Source organism: Ambystoma mexicanum, chromosome 4p, assembly GCF_040938575.1.
Source record: "Ambystoma mexicanum isolate Mex_15411 chromosome 4p, UKY_AmexF1_1, whole genome shotgun sequence".
In the NCBI taxonomy this organism is placed as follows: Eukaryota; Metazoa; Chordata; class Amphibia; order Caudata; family Ambystomatidae; genus Ambystoma; species Ambystoma mexicanum.
Genome location: NC_090927.1, coordinates 344,129,546 through 344,152,784, shown reverse-complemented (window position 1 = coordinate 344,152,784; position 23,239 = coordinate 344,129,546).

The window sequence follows — 23,239 nt, the reverse complement described above, 5'->3', positions numbered from 1 at the left end:
AATAAGCTCTAAAAGCCACAAAGTGAGAAGCAAGTCAGGCCAAACAAAGTGTCAGCATTGGCAATGGCATTGATGGGAAGTTGACGGTGTCTGTATCTACACTTCAGTGGTGCTACCACTCGCCAATGGCAGTGCACTGCCCGCCGTAGCAGCACTACTGAAACTTGAGTCTTTTGAGCTCCTGTCAGACTCCCCCTGATTCACATGCTTCTCTCTTCTGTCTTTGCCGCTCTACCAGTGCTGATACACATCATCAAGATTTACTTCATTGTGTAATAGGTACACCTTTGTTCGCATGAGCATGTCAAGGTGACTTTCTTCCAGTCGATTCCTTGATTTGGTCTTAATGCTGTTCATAAGACTGAACCCTCGCTCACACTCTGCGCTTGAGGCTTGAAATGTGGCGCAGATGTCCATGAGCTGTGCCACTACATTGTACTCCATGGCATGTTGAAGTGTGAAATTCACCATGTCTCGAAAACATTTTAAAGAACCACACTTGTTCCTCTCTGCTACCACGTACTTTAAGGCATTATACTGCGTAACGATGGAATCCACCGCAAGCATGGTAGGGTCTGATTCTAAACAGCCCACCTCCTTACAATCTAAAATGTCTTTGTATTTTTCAACAAGATGCTTAACATTTTCTATTCCAAAGTCAAAGCTGCATTGTTGAGTGGCTAGTGAATCAAAATCAAAACTGGCCCAGTCCTTCAGTTCGTTTTCAGGAAACCTTTTCTCCATATGCTCACACACTAAGCCAATAAAGCTCAGAATAGATACAGGACTGAAGTCCTTTTCATTGTCAGAGTATGTTGAGATCAGATCTCTAACTGTGCTGCTCCAGAACACTTCCTGACCAAGGTACTGTCCCCTGATCTGATTGATCTTGCCGCGTGCAAACTGCATGGCTTCAATTGGGGTAAGACTGCTTTTTTGGAGTAACTTGGACAAGTCCGCTAGATCGCGAAGAATATCATTTAACACTGCCAAAGAAATGTGATAAGTGGGGTCAGACAGTTTCTTGAAACAGTATTTCGCTATAGGATCATTTTCCTCCTTCATTTCCTGATCAAAGTATTTTAGCAACACCTCATAATTGCGCATTAATGCATTCACTGCAAAATGCCTTGATAACCACCTCACTTCATTGAGGGGTCGAAATGACAAAGCATCACATTCAATGACGGATGCCATTTCTTCAAATTTAGATTTTCTCAATGGAGATCTGCAAAACACAGAATAAACAGTCCTTAGCAAGGTTTCTACTTCCCTAATCATTGGCACCTTCTTCCAAGCATCCCCGATGCCCAATTCTTCACGGTGAGCTACACAGTGTTGCTCAATTAAATGTGGAACAGATTGTTTAAGCCTTGTAGCAACACCGTTGTTTTTGCCAAGCATAACGGATGCACCATCTGATGTAAACATCACCATGTTCTGCAGACTCAGACCATTGGCAGAGTAAAATTCAGTAATTGCTGAAGTGACAGCTTCTGCATTGCAAGATGTTAACTTGACAATCCCACCGAACACAGTTTTGTACATTGAATGTGGTGTTGTTGGTGCAAGAGATCTGATTTTAAAGTAAATAACTAGCATTTTGCTGACTGAAATGTCAGTGCTTTCATCAACAATCAGAGTGTGAAATGGAGCATTGCGAACCTCTGCCAAGATTTCTGATTTTATTACGCTGCTGATCGACTCCAGGAATTCAAACGCATAATTTTTACTTCTCCAGCTATCTGGTATTTTGGTGTACTGCGCTATGTGATTGTGGATTTCTTGCACAGATAGCATGGAAGTGTTTAATTTTACAGCTAGCAAAACATTGTGCAGTAGAACTTTCACCTCTTCAGGCTTGGACCGTTGACGCTCAACCATGGCCAATCTATTACCTCTCTCAGTTGACGTTTGTGCCAGCATACTACGCAATCCAAACCCCAGTTTCTCTGCTGAATTCTTGCGCCTGAGAGCCTTTACAGCAGAGCCATGAACTTTTCCAACTAAATGGCGTTTCATGTAGTCCAATTTCCAACCATCGGCCCATTTCTTTCCTGTAGAAAATTCTCCAGTAACTTTAGCTTCCGCACATACTATGCAAATCAGGCCCACATCAGCATTGTACTGAAAAATCTCTCCAAGTCGCACATGTACCTTATCTTGTGATTTCTGGGACTCTGTTTCGACTATTTCCTTTAACCAATCTTCTTTGAAAGCAGCGCAACATTTCTTCTTAGGTGGTGCTGGTGCAGCAGTTGCTGCAGCGCTCCCTTCCCCTTCCTTTGATGAAGAAGACTTGGATCTTCTGAAGTTGAAGAATTTATCCATTATCTGGTTAAAAAAGAAATAGCATTTATTTGCACTGAAACAAAGTACTGTGCTTCTGCTGCCTATGTGCAAGTGGAGAACTTGTATTCATCACACCCCAGGCCAAGGGCAGATGCTTTTATGCCTGGCTATTCACTTGCATCTTGAATTGTTTACCCACAGGCAGCCACAAGTACAAGTAGCAAAATGCTTATCTAATATGAGCTACAGAACACTTGATGACTAAATGAGCACCTTACACTAACACCTCTCAGTTGGACTTGACTGACTGCCCATAACAACCTGGTCTAGGGAAGCACTGTGTGGACAAGGCTGGCTAGAACTGCATTACAAGTACAAGTAGCAAAATGCTTATCTAATATGAGCTACAGCACTTGATGACTAAATGAGCACCTTACACCTCTCAGTTGGACTTGACTGACTGCCCATAACAACCTGGTCTAGGGAAGCACTGTGTGGACAAGGCTGGCTAGAACCACTGCCTGTTGCGCTTGAAAATGTCTAATGTTGGTTGTCCTCCCAGACCACCATCAGTCCACCACCACACCCATGTCAAGTGGCCAGGTTGAGAGTCAGCCCTCCCCCTCCCTCACCCCCTGAAATGTTGGGTTATGGTGAGTCGGAGTCTGTTGACATTACCTTTCTGACGTACACTACAGATCATTTGGCAGGCAGGGCACAGACGAAAAACCGTGCTCTCCGCAGCTGCACAGTTAACAAAGGCTCTGCAATTCCTAATGTAAAGGGTTTCATTGTTAGCAACCCCATTCATATGCATGCGTTTTTAGGCAATTGATGGGGTTAGTGTCAGGGCAGGGACTGGGTGGGAGTGATTAGAAGGGTACTAAGGGGCAGGAGACAGCTCATTCTCACAGCACTCCTTTACTCTGTGGTTTCAGATGTGAAGAAGAGAGTTAACTGCTAGTAACATTGAAGCTGCACTAGAATAGTCTCATTATAATGTGTGAAGAAGATGGAGGACCCCACACAAGTAAGTTTGCTCTGACCCCACAATCTATGAAGTTGGCACCTCTCCCACATTTAATGGGTTAGACCTCCTCCCCCGAACATTTTGACTTAGGTACACCCATGCCTCCTTGTAGATCGCTATATGCAATGAAGAGGATATACACAATCGGATAGATTAGACACAACAAGTCATGTTGAGATAATAATCAGCAAAGCATAAAGGTGTGGCCAGTGGCCACTGGGCAGCCATTATTCCTCTGTATAGAAACACACAACAGTGGTTCACTAAGGGTGACGGCTGCGAAGAATCTCCTCCAATCACGCAGTAGCGAATTACTTTGTCAATTTTTTTTTTTTACCAATCATCACAGGATTAAGATTTAGAGTAATATAATCGTGTATTCCCTTCCCTATTTTGTTTCCGTGTACATTCGACCTATTACATACACAGTGTCTCAACATTCATGCAAACTTAAAATGTTAGGTGTAGGAAAACATATCCTTGTACAATGGAGGAGAGCGCCTCCCATGGACTATAGATCGATTTACATTTCATTGAAAAAGATACGGCCAGAAGAAGTAGTCTACCCATTACCAGATTATGAGAGTCTATTATTGCCGAATTTTAGGGGAATGAAGGCATTATTCTTGCTCTGTTCTTAATGTCCTCTGTGATGGCCCTGTTGGGCCCAGGGACAGTCAGGGACTAAGACTAACATGGCTGTGCATTGGTGTAAGTCCCATGCCTTTCCCACAACTTGACATAGACACGTTTATCTTGTTGCACCACTCGTATAATGGCATAATAGTGCAACATCCAGCCTACACCATTTTGCATGGCACTTGCCTGTTGCCTGGCAAGGCAAGCACTAACGAAAAAGAAAAACTACCTCCATTCCTGTGTCCGAGAATCGTATCTTTCTTTTTTCAACAACATGAAAACTATCTGATGCTGAAGTGCCACTATAATGTAAACACGAATCCAGCTGTGCAGACTGGAGACTTTTCGTCCATTCCGTCCCTCTCCACCCGCTGTGTTTTATTTACCAATCTTAAAACTTGCCCTGAAATGGACAGGGCAAGAGGGGAACATGTGCCATATTAAAACTACGTCTACGTTTATGCATTGAGCAATTGTTCATTCAGTCTGGGCGCTCGGGACTGGGAGTCGGACCTCGGGTATCCTGATTCCATCCTGACCTGCACCCCAGAGACCACGTTACTCCTATGCCCTCACCTGCACATACATGCAAGACTCGGCGCGCGCACACAATCACACCTTTCTTTGCTAGGCAAATTAGACAAATACTGCAGTGCCAAATGTAAGTACGCAGGAACATAAAATATGACATGTTCTCCTCCAGCAGTGATCACATTGGTCAGGTCACGGTGTACAACGTTTTTTTGTGAAAGTTCACAGAGCTCGCAAGTCGCAAGTTTCTCCCTGCCGTGAAAGAGAACGCCAGCCATGCATGTTTTTACTCGCTTTGACTTCTAGTTTAAAATGGCAAAGAAAAAAAATTCAAGAATCAAAATTTCATGAAAATACAGGACTGGATGACTCCCTGGATTACATGGAGTAAGATGCCAGCTGCCACAGTTAATATTGCTTTATGCACTATGCATTCTTTGGTGACATGCCTGCGCCTTCTTTGGCGACATGCCTGCACCTTCTTTGGTGACACTCTCATGCCTTCTTTGGGGAAACTCCTGTGCCTTCTTTGGGGACACGCCTGCGCCTTCTTTGGGGACACCCTGTGCCTTCTTTGCTGAAGCATGGGCCTATCTTTCTCTTAATTCTGGTGCATGTCCCTTTATGGTGCAGAGATGCCCTCGCCCCGTGTTACTTCCTTACTGTCGCAGAAAAAGGGGAAATAAGCAGCCCGTGGCCGTGGGACAGAACGGATGCGGACCGGACAGAGGGAAAGAAAGAACGGGGGACTCACGTGCGTCACAGTAAGTACCCAAAGGGGGAAGCGGCCTGCCGGACAGAACGGAGGCGGACCGGACAGAGGGAAAGAAAGAACGGGGTCACTCACGTCACAGTAAGTACCCGAAGGGGGAAGCGGCCTGCAGGACAGAACGGAGGCGGACCGGACAGAGGGAAAGAAAGAACAGGGTCACGTGCGCATCCGAAAATTCGTACAATACCGATAAGTAAGGAAGGCCTACATGTTGAATGAAGGCTATGCTGATACATATAACTGCTCCCATGCTTGTAAAGTAGTGACATATGTATGCTAATATGAAGTTGGGTTGGAAATAGACTAGTGCTCTGCTGAGCCTCGGGGTGTCCTGCAGGAGATGGTGGCTTAAAGCGGGCCTATACCGGAGAAGCTGTATGATATGCTGTGTTTTTATAGCATTTATAGTGTGCAATATTTACTGCAAGAGATGTATCTTGGTGCTGGAACTCAGGTGGAGCGGACAATGGGCGAACAGGTTTAGGCAAAGTCGCTTTAGTATAGCCAGGCTTTAGGAGGCGTGCAAATGTGTAGATGTGTTTCAGCCACTCTGGACTCACGTCAGTAAGTACCCGAAGGGGGAAGCGGCCTGCAGGACAGAACGGAGGCGGACCGGACAGAGGGAAAGAAAGAACGGGGTCACTCACGTCACAGTAAGTACCCGAAGGGGGAAGCGGCCTGCAGGACAGAACGGAGGCGGACCGGACAGAGGGAAAGAAAGAACGGGGTCACTCACGTCACAGTAAGTACCCGAAGGGGGAAGCGGCCTGCAGGACAGAACGGAGGCGGACCGGACAGAGGGAAAGAAAGAACAGGGTCACTCACGTCACAGACAGTAAGTACCCGAAGGGGGAAGCGGCCTGCAGGACAGAACGGAGGCGGACAGGGGGAAAGAAAGAACGGAAGGGAAGAAGAAAAACAATATAGCGGTCCTGTGTGGTGGGGGGGGGCTGCTCAGTGCTCACTCACCTTTTAAAATCCTTGGCACAGCACTGGCAACAGGATTTTTAATGGTGCCCGACCGTCCCGAATGGAGTGCTGCTCAACTGTCTCTGACACTGGTGGTTTCACGTGCCTTTGCGAATTCTGGAATGTTCCAGTGAGCCCGGGCAAACTCCACCTCCTCAAGCTGCAAACCCCACCTCCTCCAAGCATGGTGAAGCAGCCCAGCCCATGCGGGGCCCAGGCAAACTCCACCTCCCAGGCCCTGGCAAACTCCACCTCCTCCAGCAGGCCCCTTCCTGAAGCCCTAGATACCGAAGCAGACTCATGCCGAGTGCTGAGTGCTGCTGTGCTGACAGGGCCATCCTCCTAGTTCGGCAAGGGCCATCCTCCTAGTTCAGCACATTACCAGCCCAGCCAACGGGTCCCCAAAAAAGAAATTTGTTTTATAAAAAAAAAAAAAAAAAAAAAAAAAAAATTATGATTTGCAGCAAAATGAGCATGTGCGCGGTAAAATATGCAATATGCGCGGCTCCCAAATCAAAGGTGCGCGGCCGCACAGGCGCGCACCTTACAGGGAACATTGCCCATGGTGCTATTAGCACCATGGCTACCCCCTTACCACATTCCGGGTCCGGGTTCTCGAAATAGGGACTTACCGGGTCATTACAACCTTGGAGGACCCGGTAAATCCCCATTCCGAGAACCATTCCCCATTCCCATTTGAGCCCCCATAGGGCTCAATGGGAATGGGGATGTAGGTAATAACGGGCCCGCTAACCATTATTAGCTCCCTGGTCCCTTAGCGGCTCCCGCGAAGGGACCTCGGAATAGGGCAGTAAGGGTTTACCAGCACCGGTCTCCTTACCGGTGCCCGTTAACCCTTACCGCCCACCTCGTAATGAGGCCCAATATGTTCCATTACAATTTAACATTGCAATGATCAATATTAATATTAAAGATTCTAGTCACTTGCTTATATAAACCTAAACTTCTTGTAGTTTCAAAATTTGGAGGAAGCCAATAGTTCCAAGTCTCACTCGCGTCAAATGACCACAATGGATCATTAAGCACAAGTGCTCCTGCGTAAATAGTTAATATCTGTCTATAACATGTTTAATATATTTCACTCTTACATCAAGTAAAGCAGGACACTCAACCAACAGATGTCTAAGCGTTTCTTTTTTGTGAATTGACTGCAAAATCGATAAACATTCTCTATTTGAGGTATTAATTTACATCTTGCCATGACATCTTTAGTAGGCCATATGTTAAATCACAGCCGCATGAAATCCACTATATGTGCAACAGAAGGATATTTTATTATATATAGTTCAGGTGAACTATATATTTTTTCCTGAAATTGATTTTAACTAAAGCTGCAATAAGTCTTACATATTTCAATATTCCTTATCCAATCACGTTGGAAGATTTTTGTTTTGGCTCTGACAGGATTTTGTTTTAAAACAAGCAAGGTTAAATCTGCCTCTGCTAGCGTATGAACCACCAGCCGACACAATTTAGAAATGGTATTGTCTCTGGAAGAAAATATCTAATTGACCAACACACCTATTATCGTGATTTCTCGAAATACCATGATACACTTTCAGAACAAAGCTGTTACTTGCCATAAAAACCAAGTGTAAAGCAAAATCAGTCCCAACTCATTTCTATTCCACACTATAGGTATGCAGTTTGGTAGATGTAAAATGCGCCGCCAATATTTCTTTTCAAATAAACATACAAACATTTTTTCCGATAATATGGGCTTGGTTTCGGAGGGGTATAAAAAAATGGGAGATACCTTTTGCAAATACTATGATATGAGTAGTTGTAAATTTGCCATATTTTCCTTGGATGATTATGGCCTGAGACGTAACACTAGTGAGTTTGTTCTTCAGTTTCTTAACGTATTTCGCAACATCATTGGCATCAAAAATTTCAGTTCCCAAATATGTGTATCGATGAACACATTACACATTCCAATTGTACATTTTCGAGGAAACACTTGCAACTTTTATTCTTATTGTGTCTGCTGATATTACGCTTCATTCTTTTTGTCTTATGCAAATTAATGGACAAGAGATTCTCATGAACATAAACTGACAGAACATCTAACAATTTTCAGAGTCCTTGAGGTGTTTTTGAGATCAAGACAAAATCATCTGCGTAAAGTAATGAAGTTACAGTCTTGGTTCTCGATTTCAGAGAGTCAGTAATGATGTTAGCAAAGCCCTCTTGTATGTCTGAAATAAAGAAGTTAAAGAGTACTGCGGCCAGGGTACTTCCCTGCCTCAAACCCTCTATATGTTGTAATTGGAGGTGTTAATGTTCCATCCTGGGACAACCTTACTTGTATACTATTGTCAGTGTGTATGTAATGAATCAAAGAGACTAAATATGATGGACACCCTTGTTGTATTCATTTCTTAATTAGTATTTGCCTGGAAACATAGGTCAACAAATACCAGATACAGTGGCTGGCGTAAGATTGCATGATGTGATATGATTGTGGCTGGCGTAAGATTGCATGATGTGATATGATTAGGTTGACAGCTGGGATAAATCCAGTCTGTTGAGGATCACGATGGAAGTGTTCCAACGTCCATTCGTTAAAATCTCTTAATATAAATCTCGAAAAGATTTTCCCCGGGGCATCTAGAAGGGCGATTGGTCTGTAGTTGTAAGCATAAGACCGATCGCCCTTCTTAAAGATAGGAACAATGATAGAGCAACGCCAAGAGCTTGTTATAGAATTAGGTTTTATAACTTGATCGAAAATGGTATACAGGATCTTGGCCCATAGATTAAGCTCTTGAACCGCTCAATTTACTAATATAAAACAAGACGTCTTCTTCGAGAATGATGAGGCACTCATAATTGGATTGCTTTGGACTGAAGGTGCATTCATCCAATATTGGAAGGGCATACTATTTAGTGAAATGGCCGGTCCATTCACTTTCATTCACTCCATTAACCTGGACTGATATTTGGCTGGAATGATTAGCAGCATTGAGTAGGGATCCGATTTCTGCAGTATTTTTAGAGGAGATTGCTTTACGCATGCTCTCTCCGTCCGATTGATGTAATTGTATACGATAAGATATCATCCAATTCTTGTATCTGCAATTTAGAGTCCAAATTAATGTCTTTTTGTCATCGCATTCTGATGATAGCCCCGCTCTTTTTTCACTATGCAGTGTTGCCTTTCATTTTTGTACTTGTGCGTCATACTCATGCCTTGGTTTACAGGAGGCATGTGACCTTGTAATTGAATGTACTTGATAAAGGTGCAAAAAGGACGTCTACGTTTCCTTCCTCTTATCTATGTCAATGGCTGCCTGTTCAATGCTGCTATTTAATGATGTTAGTGTAAATACATTCCAGCGAAATCTCATTCTGGCATTATTGACAATCAAACCTGCATACAGTCTAACTGGTTCAGATTCTACAAATTGAATATCTTTCATCCATCGAACTACCAATACCTCATGATTACTATGAGGTTGGGTAATGATTTTAAAATCTACTGCTCTGTTGAATGTTTTCGCATCCACATACAAATAATCAATAATGGAAGAACTCTGCCCTCTTTGCCACGTAGTTTGAGTCGGAATATCTCCCACCAATGACCCATTACACATAATAAGGTTCCTGTCATTCATAAATGTCAACCATTCTCTATACAACAAGTTTTTAGGCTGATGTTTAGATGTTAGGAGCTGCATGTTCAAGTCCCCTGTTAGTAGAATATTGGACCTTTCCGAGGTAACTAGTATCTGATTTAATAAGAGTTCTAAGTCAGTAAGGAATTTTTTGTCGGTAATACCTGCTGGATTTCGGTATACATGAATTATTGCAAAGACTCCACCTGGATATTTAACTTTCACTAATTGTAAGTACAAATTAGGTGTTTCCCAGGGGAGAATTTCCAATCCATTGTGGTCTTTAATTGCTAGCAATATACCTGATGAGGGTCTGCCTTTAAGAGCAGCCTTTTCAGGATGCAAGATGATAGTGTGGCCCTCCCATGTAGGGTTCTCAGTTAGCCAGGTCTCTTGCATCATGATTATGTTAAAGGCACCTAGCAAATAGGCACTTGTCCCCAACAGATGTGAATAGCTGCATATGTTTCAACTGGCCAAAGACAACTCATAATGCTGAAATAACTGGCTTGGTTATGAATGGTAATTTTGTGACCATCTTTGAGAATCATGGATACTTGATTGATGCGAGTGTCTCACATTTACGTTGTCCAAGATAGCACTTGATTTAAATTGAAAAGGATCAGAGATTTTACCTTGTTTCTGGTCTGTTTCAATTGTGATCAAAGTGGGATCTCGGGCCATCACAAAACCCATTGCACATAGATCCATACGTGCTTGCCACAAAACATTTCTAACTACGCTTGATGGTATCCATAGACGTACAATTGATACATTCTCTAAATTGAGGAACTCTACTTGGTCAATATCAGATGAACTAATGTATTGTAATGTTGCAATTTCTTCTAGTACATCCAAGGCACTAGTTCGATTGAAATCATATGTACTAAAGGGAGCTGACCGATACCTAAGGATGAAGTGATGATATTTGTTCCACCTGTCTATTTCTTTAGGGGGATAAGACAATGGAAGGTGATTCTTTCCTGTCTCTTCAATTAATTTCCCACCTTCAAGCTGTGGGTCAGATCTTTTCTTAGAATTGGGTGTAAAATCAGATTTTACTTGCTTCAAATGGACTTGTGAGTTAGTTGATGAATTAACACTCAAGCCTCCCAAATTCATTTGATTCATTTTTATATAATCACCAAGCGCCTTGGCTATTAGACCCTGAATATCAGGTGATTGACTCTCCTTGGTCGTATGGGTCGATACACTTAAAAGTGTATCATTTAAAGGAGGAACATTAAGCTGTGGACCATTACACCCATCAGAGTTCACAAGAATCTAATGGTTGGATGATTGTAAACTCAAGTCAGAATGTTTTCTTACACAGCTAAATGTAGCCACTTTGATATTAGTTACTTCTTGATTGTAAGACATTTGGGGCCTCATTACGAGTATGGAGGCAGCCATTGCCTTAATAAGGGCATGGCTGCCTCCAAACCGTGTTCCAGCACCAGGTTCCTTCAATGAGGAATAACCAGGTCATTCCAACATTGGAGGACCCGGTAATTCCTCCTTGAAGGAACCGATCCCCATTCCCATTTGGGCCCCCATAGGGCTCAATGGGAATGGGGATGGAGCTAATAACGGGCCCGTTATTAGCTCCTTGGTCCTCTCGCGGGACCCGGAACGGACGTCTGGTTTCACCAGACGTCCGTTCCGGGTCCCGCAAGGGAACTTCGTAATTGCGCATCCCATAATGAAGGGTGCCGGTCCTGTTTGCGCCATGACTGCCTCCAATAACGGTACTGGCACCGGTCTCGTTCAATGGGGATTTACCGGTGTAGTCCGACCTTTGCGGGACCGGTAAGTGCCCATTGAAAAAAACATTCCCCATTCCCATTTGATCCCCCTAGGGCTCAATGGGAATAGGGAAGTAGCTAATAACTGTACCGCAATTTGCAGTACCGTTATTAGCTCTGAAGTCCCTTAACGGGTCCCATCCTTAACACCTGGTAAGACCAGGCATTAAGGAAGGGACCCGCTAAGGGACCTCGTAGTAGGGCGCTAAGGGATTACCGGCACCGTCTCCTTACCGGTGCCCGGGATCCCTTACCGCCCTACTCGGAATGAGGCCCTATATTTGCTCTATGTACAGCGTTTAGGCATAAGCACTACAAAATAGCGCATCATTATCATTACTGCTTGTTAACCCTCCACTTCTACCCAGCTACACCATCTTATATCCTTAACCATTTTCCCATTACTTACTACGCTTTTTCCAATTTTGCATAATTCTGTACTACACATTTCTGCTATGAAATCTAAAGCTCTTGGACATGGGCCTCATTCCGAGTTTGAAGGTAGCCATGGCGCTATTAGCAACATGGCTGCCTCCAAAACCAGGGCCGGGTCCGGTCTGGTTCAATGGGGACTTACCGGGACCTTCCGACCTGTGCGGACCCGGTAAGTCCCCATTCAACCAACCACCCCTCATTCCCATTTGAGCCCCCATAGGCCTCAATGGGAATGGGGAAGGTGCTAATTACAGGCCCGCGAATAGCAGGCCCGTAATTAGCGCCCTGGTCCCTTAGCGGGACCTGTAAAGGACATTTGGTCAGACCACACGTCCTTTGCAGCTCCCGCTAAGGGACCTCGGAATTGGGTGGTAAGGGTTTAACGGCACCAGCCTCCTTATCTGTGACCGTTATCCCTTACCACCCACGTCGGAATGAGGCCCATTGATTTGTTGCTTGGAAAGTAAATCAGGCAGGATGCCTTCCCCCACGGGCATACAATGCTGAAAGGCGTCTCCCCTGTTTCCTATCCCTAAATGAAATGTCAAATGTGGTGACTATGTTTATAAAACGTGCTTGGCTGGCTGTCCCTTGGTAGATGCTGCTGTGCCAGTTGCTCTCTGCATGCCAATTCTGCTGTGGTCCTGACTCTGTCTGTCAGATAATGGACATACCTTGCATGCAATGGGTGCCCTGCGCAAGCCACAGCATTTTCGCTGCTTGCAGCTGGAACTAGAAGTATGTTCCCATGACTACATTAACAGTAACCAGAATGCACCCTTGATCGGATTTTAAAAAGGAGTCCATACCTTTTGGTTTTCACAATTCTTATTTTCCAATGGATGTGAAACATTTAAAAAATGCTTGTTTGTTTGAAAAAAACTCTGAAAATTGGGCCAAATAAAAATGCTTCAGAAAACGTCCATCACCTGTAAATATATATAACCTGCTGCAATCTATTTGGTATTTTTGTGTGCATATCCAGGACAAGGGATGACTGTACATTTGCTTGGTTCGGGCTCAGTTTCTAAGGGTTGAATGTGTTGACACACCTTCTTCCATTTCATGCAACAGCCACATGGATTTTCTTTCCATTGCATGGCATCATTTGGCCTTGGACGTCTGCTTACATTCACAGAATTTGGTAATAGTGGCCTATCCACACGCTACATATGGTGATCCATTCTTATAGGAAATCGATATCATATTACTGTGATAAAACCATATTTTTCTTAGTGTACCGAGGAACCATGCAATGTGCTTGCTCTTTCCGTTTTGTCAAGTGGTGAAAGGTTGTATGCCATCACTTCCCATGATGTCACTTGGGGGCAGGGGTCAAATGACATTACTTCCTGTGATGTCATCAGAGGTCAAGCGATGTGTGATGTCACTTCCGCTACCCCTGGCATTTTGGTGAAATGACGTCTCTGTGCTCTATGCAAATTGCATAGACCATCTTTTTTGGTTTTGCAACATTGGTGATTACACAGACGCTGTGAATAAACGCGACGTAAGGACGTGGTTACATGCACTCTGAGTAAAGATCAGGTCACCTTAGTTGCCCGTCAAGAGCCACAACGGAAACACTTTGTCCAACTTCTGAGATTCCCATATTTATTTTAAAATGTTTTTATTGGCATTTGTAAAATCACGGTTAATCAATAGCTTACAGTTTGTTATTCTCAATATAGTAGAACTCCAATTTAACAATGAGCACCAAACAGTGCAATAAACCAACATTAACTGTCTTCCATTATATTTCTGCTAATGTAGTCAGTCTCGGACTTGAGGGGATATGGTTTGCAATGAGCAACTTTCCACTGCGGGGTACTCGGGTAGGCAGACCTTTCCTCTTCTCCGTGTTCCACTGTGCTACTGTAGTAATCCTAGCCAGACTTACATTTTCAAGGGGGTCTGTCATCAGAGGGGTGGAACATGTCCCACACCAGTGTTTTCCATGCCTCAAACGTTACGCTCACCTCCATATCCTGGTCTCTGCCTCCGCCCAGTGCTCCAATTCCCTGTACCACATTGCATATTAAGGGCCCGCAGCCGATTTCCATGCCATTGCGATAGCTCTCTTGGCTAGTATGCACACCATGTCCATACATTTTACAAAATGTTTGAACTTGCTTAACCTAGGGTATGCACCTAGGAGGCATTCCTTTAGGGACCAGTCATACCGGACTATACCAGTTTTCTTGCAGGCTTGCTTAATCTTGGCCCGGAAACGCTGTACTTTCACACACCCCCAGAACATGTGTATCATTCCCGTCTCCCCCATACCACACCAAGGGCACTAGGGCCGAGCCTGTTTGTTAAATCCTGCCACCCTATGTGGGGGTGTGTAGGTGCAATATAAGACATTTAGCTGTATTAGTCTAAATCTGGTGTTCCTGGACACCTCCTTGGGGTACGCCAATACCCTTTCCCATTCTTTTTTGGTAAAGCTTATTCCCAGGTCTGCCTCCCATCTCGCCTTTAGAGTTGCACTTCGGGGGTTGGGCTTGTCAGTCAACTGACCATATAGCCTGGACACTGGCTTCCACCCGTCACTCAAGTTGTACATTAGTATTAGCAGAGGATTCATTGTCAGCTCCTTTGGCCATTTTTCCCATTTCCCTTTGGCCACATGCCTGGTTCTCCGATACCACAGGAACTGCCCTTTTGGTAGCCCCTCCTTTTCGTGCAGTGAGTCAAATTCCCGGAAGACCTACTGTTCGTTTAGACCCCCCATGTGTATATACCCCATCTCTCCCAATACCTTATTGTTGTTAGGGCAGTGCTTACTCTGCATACATCAGCAACAATTGGAGTCTCGGGTGGTTAGGGATGTTCAAGGTGGAGCAGTGCCTTGGTTCTGCTCCCTACCTGTCTACCTAATGTTACTATCATGGGGTGCTTCCCAAGCAATTCAGAGGGATCCACAGTATTTCTTTTAAACATGCCGGGGCCACCAGGTCCTGTAGTTACTCAGTCTAAATAGTGGTCTCATCCAAGAGTCAACGGGAAACATGGCTGAGTTGCGCTACTAAGTAATACTTTTCCAGGTCTGAGAGTTGTATGCCACCTTCCTTGTAGTGTAAAGTATGTGGGCCTCATTACGCGGTAGGTGGTAAGGGATTACCGGCACCGGTAAGGTCACCGGTGCCGGTAATCCTTTACCACCCTATTCTGAGGTCCCTTAGCGGGTCCCTTCCTCAACCGCTAAGGGACTTCAGAGCTAATAACGGTACTGCAAATTGCAGTACCGTTATTAGCTCCATCCCCATTCCTACTGAGCCCTATGGGGGCTCAAATGGGAATGGGGAATGGTTCCCAGAATGGGGACTTACTGGGTCCTCAAAGGTTGGAATAACCCGGTAAGTCCCTATTTCGGGAACCCGGACCCGGAATGTGGTAAGGGGGTAGCCATGGTGCTAATAGCTACCTCCTACCTCGTAATGAGGCCCAGTGTGTCCAGAGACAGTTTATGCCGGGCTGTGCCACATAGAAACTCCTGGATTAGCGCCTCCAGCATGCTTAAGAAAGATGACTTAATGTAATAATGCACATTCTGGAAATTGTATAAAAATCTGGGGAGAATGATCATTTTGGCAATAGACGCTCTGCCCATCAATGATAATGGGTGTTTGGACCAAAACTTCATCAATGTACGTAGTCCTTTTATCACTGCCCGGTGTTGCTCTTGTGCATTAATTCTGGTGTGTGCCTTATGTTCACCCCTAAATATCTGAACGAATCCAACTGCTATTGAATGCCCACATCATGTAGGTCCTCAATGCCCCTTCCCCTCAGACTGGCTAGCGGGAATATACAGGACTTCTGTCTACTGAAACGTATCCTAGAGACTTTTGCGTAGTTGTCCAGCACCCCCAGCATCACTGGTGCATTAATATACAGAAGGACATTGTCAGCATATAATAAGATTATGTGGTACCTTCCGCCCAACCGAATCCCTCCATCGAAGAATTGTTTCCTGAGGTATATTGCAATTGGATGAAGCCTAGGACTTACAGCATGGGTGATAGTGGCATCCCTGCCTGGTGCCTCTTTGGATGTCCCAGGCCGACGACACAATTCTCCCAGTTTTCACTCTTGCTATCGGCGTGTTATACAGTACCTTTATCCACCTAACAAATCTTTCACTGAACCCAAATTCCCTTAGTACTTCAATTAGCCACTCCCAGTATATGGAATCAAATGCTTTGATAGCGTCCAGTGATAATATTGCAAAGTGGCCACTCTCTGCCGCTGTCTGCGCCACGACATGTTGCAATCTGTGTAAGTTTGTTGATGTATTGCGGCCCGGTACAAAGCCGTTCTGGTCGCCGTGCACCATTCCTCCCACCACCCTGGATAGCCTCTTGGCCAGTATAGTGGTCAATATTTTGACATCATAGTTTAACATCGCCAGATGGCGATATGAGTCACAATCATCCGTGGGTTTGTTTGGCTTGGGTATTGGGACTACCAACGTTTCCCTCATGCTGTTCGGTAGTACTCCTACTTCGTACACTTCCTTGAACACCTCATGGAGCAATGGGGTCAGGGCTCGACTCATATGCTTTGTAGAACTCCGGAGGGAGTCTTTCACTCCCAGGGGTCTTGCTGGTGGCCAAGGATCTAATTGCCTCGCTCACATCATCAGCAGAAATGTCCCTATCCAGTGCCTCACGTTGTGTGCTGCCCAATTTGGTGAGCCCTATCTCTTCTAATGTACCTCGTATGTCTTCCTGTGGGACTAAAGTTTCGTGGGTGTACAGGCGGGAATGAAAGGTTGCAAAGGTGCGATTAATCGACTGGTGTGTCCTGTGGATAGCACCCTCCTCATCCTTGAGTGCAGTTGTTAAATGTCTCGGATGTTCCCTTCTGCACAGCCAAGACAGATGTCTGCCCAGTTTATGCCCCTCCTTGTGTGCCCTAGTGGTTCTTGTAATGTAATCAAACTTGAAAAGCCTCCCCCATGCATGTTGGCAGGTGCGTCTCGCTTTGGATAGTTTCATCTCTTCCTCCCTGGTCCCCTGAGTATTAGCTTCCATTAGTTTGATTTCCTCCTCCCGCTTCTGCAGTTCCACCCTTAGCATTCTCCTGATACCACTTGCACCAGCTATGACCTCTCCCCGCACTACCACCTTCAGAGCTTCCCATACCGTGCCCCAGTGTTCCACACTGCCTTGGTTAATTTCAATAAACTCCTCTAGTTTGTTCCTGAGGTCTTCCCTGAAGGCCAGGTTTGTCAGCGCCTCGGTAGGCATGCAACATAATGGGATGGGGCATGGGGCCTGTCAACGTCCTACTCATAATCAGTGGTGAATGGTCAGAAATTGACCTGCCCAGGAGGTGGGCTCTGCACGTAAATATGTAATTGATTCTGGTGTACAGACCATGCATTGGGGAGAAATAAGAGTATTCTCTGTCTGTGGGGTGTAGCTCTCTCATAACATCAGCCAGATCTAGGTGAGTTAGTCTAGTGTTGTTAGTGTTGTGTTTAGTGCCAGTGGGGCTGCTGCCACCCGGTTCAATGGTAGTTCAGATCTGTCCAGCTCCAGGTCTCTCGTACAATTAAACCCACCCCCAAACGAAGAAGCCCCCCCTGTGGTGGGTTATTTTGGCACATAGCGTATTTTGGTGCGTAGGGATACCATGGCTAGGAAAGTAGGAGTTAAAGTAGGAGTTAACTATGCATACTTCTGTTTTTTCAATAGAGCCCCACAATATCAAATACCTGCCCCCATTCCCCTTATGTTCCACATCAATACCTTAATTGGAGTTGCCATGGTCGCTTGGTTTTGTTTCCCACAGCCTCCTCCAGACCCCACTCTGCACCCTTCTGATAACCACACCCCAGGATATTCCCCCTTTCAGTATACCCAGCCCCGCACTGCATCCCATTTTTGCATATGACCATTGCTTCATATGAAGACCTTATAACAAAGGCAACAGTAAACAAACCAAACAACTGTGCCTGGAACAGTGCCCCTGGCACCACCAGAAAGGTTCTCAGGCGACCCACGGAAGTATGCGGCATTCATCAATCAGTGCCGCCTTCATTTTCTTTGTAGGCCTGGAGCATTTCCAAACGACCAAGCTCAGGTAGCTTTTGTCTTATCATACCTGAGTGGTAGTGCAGTAGATTGGTCGGTGCCGTTGGTAACCGATGACAATCCTCTATTACATGACTTTGGGGGGTTCCAGAGAGAGGTGGAAAAACATTTTGCTCGCCATACCCAGGAACAAGCAGTAGACAATGAACTCTTGTCCCTCCGACAGGGGAATCAGGACTTGTTAACGTACATTGCTACCTTCAACAGACTGGTTGCCGAAGCTAGGTGACCAGAAAACAAAAGAACCACGTTATTCCATCGAGGCTTACGAGGCGAATTGAAGGACGTCTTAGCCCAGGTGGTTGATCCACGCAGAGACTGTGCAGAATTCATAAATCTGGTCATGCAGCTAGACCACCGGTTGCAGGACCGAAAGGCAGACCGGTCTAAGACGGACCCTTGGACCGTGTATGTTCGACCAAGGGAAAACACACCCCGTGTACCTGAAAATGCTGTAGAACCCATGCAGATTGGAGGGATACGGCATCCATTAACAAAACAAGAGTGGGACAAAAGAAGACAACAACAGCTTTGTTTGTATTGTGGGAAACCAGGACATTTCCTGAAGGACTGTCCAGTAAAACCACCAAGAAGAACAGTCAGGGCCACAGAGAAGGATGAAGCTACCAAGTTCGACAAACGTAGAGGTCAGTTTGTCGAGTGAGAAGAAAGAGTTGCTGACCTCGCACTTTGCAATACCAGTGATCTTAATTAACCACCAACAGTCGTCAAGAATGCATGCCGTTGAAGCATACATCGATAGCGGAGCAGTTGGAAATTATATTGATCAAGAACTGGCAGCAGAGATGGGGATACCTTTGTGTTCTAAGCCAACCATGGACAAGGTAACCACCGTGGATGGGACAGAAATCGCTTCCGGACCAGTAACCCAGTACACAGCCAGGGTAACCTTGCTGTGGCAGGACGGACATCGGGAGTCTATTTCATTCGATCTCACCAAGGCACCTCAGTTCAGGCTAATACTAGGGATGCCATGGTTGGTTGCTCACAACCATTTGATAGACTGGCAGGCACGAAAATTAACCTTCCCCGGTGACTGCTCCCCTGACTGCTATTACCAAGAGGAGAAACCCGACGTCTGTATCCCCATGACTCCCGGAGCGACAGTATCAACCCTGGGAGCAACTAATACCTTGCCAAGTGAATACCATGATTTCCAGGATGTTTTCCGAAAGGACTAAGCCAATACATTGCTGCCGCACAGGCCCTATGACTGTCAGATCAACCTTGTTCCTGGTGCACAAATCCTTTGTGGCAGGATCTACGCTCTCACAGAACCAGAAAACCTTCATTTGAAATCCTATTTAGACCAGTAACTTGCAAACAGATTTATCCGTCCTTCAAAGTCCTCCGCAGCCAGTCCTTTGTTCTTCGTACCGAAAAAGGAAGGAGACTTGAGAACCTGTATTGACTACCGCGCATTGAACCAGATCACTGTGAAGAACCGCTACCCCTTGCCACTTATCCCTGAGATGCTAGACCAAGTTAAAGATGCCCAGATTTATACCAAATTGGACTTTCGAGGAGCGTACCACCTGGTCCGAGTCAGAAAAGGAGATGAATGGAAAACCGCCTTCCGTACTAAGTACGGCTTGTTTGAATATCAAGTCATGCCCTTCGGGTTATGCAACGCTCCAGCGGCATTCCAATATTTCATGAATGACGTCTTAAGGGAGTTAATTGATGTTTGTGCCTTAGTGTACATAGACGACATCTTAGTATACTCAGCCTCGGAACAAGATCATGTCAGGCACGTTCGTTCAGTCCTCACCAAGCTCCGTCAACATCGCTTGCTTGCAAAGCTTGAAAAATGCTTTTTTCACGTCACTGAAGTAGAATTTCTTGGTTTTATCCTTACTCCAGGAGGCATCAGAATGGGCGTGCACAAGGTAGACACCATTCTGAAATGGCCTTCACCGACGTCTCTGAAAAGGGTACAAAGCATGCTGGGCTTTGTGAACTTCTACCGCCGGTTCATCCCAGACTTCTCACAGGTTGTGCACCCAATCACAGTAGTATTACGAAAAAACAATAAAAAGTTTGCTTGGACCGAAGAAGCAGAAGAAGCCTTTCAGGAACTTAAACAAAGGTTTACCTCCACTCCAGTCCTGCGACATCCTCATCCAGACCTCCCTTATGTCATTGAAACTGATGCGTCCAGTCTCGCAATGGGGGCTACCTTCTGGGGTCCAGACACACCATTACAGTCATCACAGACCACCGAAACCTGCACTATCTCAAAACAGCCAAGGCCCAGTCCTCGCGCCAATTACGGTGGGCCCTTTTCTTCGCAGAATATGATTATGTAATCACATTTCGACCAGGAGTCAGAAACGGAAAGACGGATGCCTTATCTCGCATGGGCATAGATGAAATAGTAAATACAACTCCAGACCCAGTACCTATTATACCTGAAGACAAACTCTTGGGTATCACGACAGCCTTAACACAAGCAGAACTACGAAAAGAAATCCAATGGACAATGAATCCTGATGCCTACCTCACATGGCAAACTCAAGGAGAACAATATACCATCAAGGACCACCAACCCTTTTTTAGGGATCGCCTACATGTACCCAAGAAGGAATTAAAACAGCATATTATTTCAAACTATCATGATTCACTGATCGAAGGGCATCCTGGGATCGCCAAAACCCTAGATAAGGTGAAAGAGAACTTTTGGTGGCCTACCTGGTGTAAGGACAGTATATTCAGTCCTGCAGTGTCTGCGCACAAAATAAATCACAGAAACAAAAATCATCTGGTCTCCTACAACCATTGGACATTCCTCCAGTTCCATGGCACACTCTTTCCCTTGACTTCATCACTGATCTACCTCCAAGCCAAGGGTTCAACACCATCCTTGTAGTTGTGGACTTATTCTCGAAGATGGCCCATTTTATTCCTCTCAAAGGCCTCCCAGATGCAGCCACTTTAGCAAAAGTGTTCCTGGAGGGCGTGGTAAAGCTACATGGCTTCCCTTCAGTTCTGGTCTCTGATCGAGGCAGCCAATTTGTTTCAAACTTCTGGAAAAAATGCTGTGCAATGGTGCAGATCGACGTTCGGCTATCTACCAGTCACCATCCCCAAATGGACGGCCAAACCGAGAGAACCAATCAGACACTCAATCAATATTTACGGTGCATGCTGCACCACGAACAAAGGAATTGGAGAGACCTACTATGGATAGCCGAATATGCATATAACAATTCTTTGCATTCAAGCACGGGATAAACGCCCTTATATGCCCTTCATGGCAGACATCCATGTACCTCTGAACTAGACCTTCCAGCCAGCTCGGAAATGCCAGTGGTAAAGACTCTACACACAACCATTACTCAGGCTTTCAAAAGGGCAAAGGAACACCTCATTCATGCCAAAGAAAAACAAAAGAGATTTGCCGACCAACACCGGAAAAAGGCACCTGATTATCAAGTAGGAGACAAAGTTTGGTTAGCTGCTAAATTCATACCCATCAAGGGAACCCGGACCTTTCATCCCAGATTCTTAGGACCCTAAACCATTAAGGCAATTATCAACCCAGCAGCAGTGAAACTGGATTTATCACCTAATCTACACATCCACCCGGTATTCCATGTGTCCCTCCTGAAACCAATGCAACGCGGCACAAGGATTGGGACACCACCTAAGCCCATACTTGTTGACGGAGAACCAGAATTCGAAGTCAAAGATATCTTGGACTCTAAATACTCTAGGACCAAGCTATATTATCTCGTCGATTGGAAAGGATTTGGACCACAAGATAGATGCTGGGAGCCCAGTGACAATATCCATGCACCACGTCTAATCAGGAAATTCCATTGGAACTTCCCAACCAAACCTGGGCCAGACAGAAGGAACACCATGGCAAACCCATTGGCCAGGTGGAGTCAGGACTCGGGCCTCTAGAGCCTGGCATCCACTTCAAAAACCCTCATGGGGCCAGTCCTGGTGCCTATGGCGCCAGGCTCATACACCATGAACAGCAATGTGTTTGGGAACTACTTTATTGTATTGTCAGCCAACATGGAGGCATCCACATAGCTTGGTTCCCTAAGAACCAAGCTATGCGGTCTAGTGTTTTGGGTGTAGCAGGCCTGGAACTACTTTCCTTGGTACTACTTTACCTGGGCTATATAAACCACACCCTGACAGCAGAACATGCTTCGTGTTACTTTGCAGCTTGCAACGTGATGCTCATCGTGTCCAGCTGTTCCCTCGAACCTCGGAGAAGCAGAACCTGCAAGGAGACAAAAGGAACATCATTAGCAGCAGCAGCATCTTACCTGCAGTCTTCATCAGTCTTCATCTTTAAACCCTTGCAGCTGCTGGAAACAGCTTCCTCGAATCTGCACGCCTCCCGGACAGAACGACCTGAAAGAGGAAGATAGAGGCAACATTAAAGAAAGCTCTAGAGACATTTTCAAATTATGAACTGCTAAAAAGGCTTACCTGGCTGGTCGCCTCTCGGCCAGGACCACTCTGGACATTCCACTTGGGCTGAAGAACACCGCAACCTACAAGGAAGGAAAACACAGGTTAGCAAAGGCAAGACTTTGCAGCGCTGCGCATAGCGCTTACTTACCGCATCATAGCGCTCTTAATGCGCCATCATTTACCAGCAGGGCTCAACCAAGCCAGTTCGCCGCGCTGAAGCATCGCATACCTAAGGGAGAAAAAAGAGACATTTTCAACAAAGAAAGGCATGCAGGATAGCAACAAAACTAAAGAACAGCAATAAGACCTACCTGAACAATATCAAATGGGCCGGCGTCAGTGAAGTAACTGGACCGCACTCGCCCGTGAAAAACAACAAGCCCCTGCAAAGAAGGCAGGACGGAGAGCACGCCTAATTCTACCACAAGTTGAGGAGAGGGCGCCAGAGGGACTGAAAGCATGCCGGGGTGGAGGGAGGATACTTACCCTAGTCGGTCAATCTTGAACACAGTCCTCCTGTATTTTCAGGCAGAACCTTCCCCGCAGACCACATCATGGCAAAG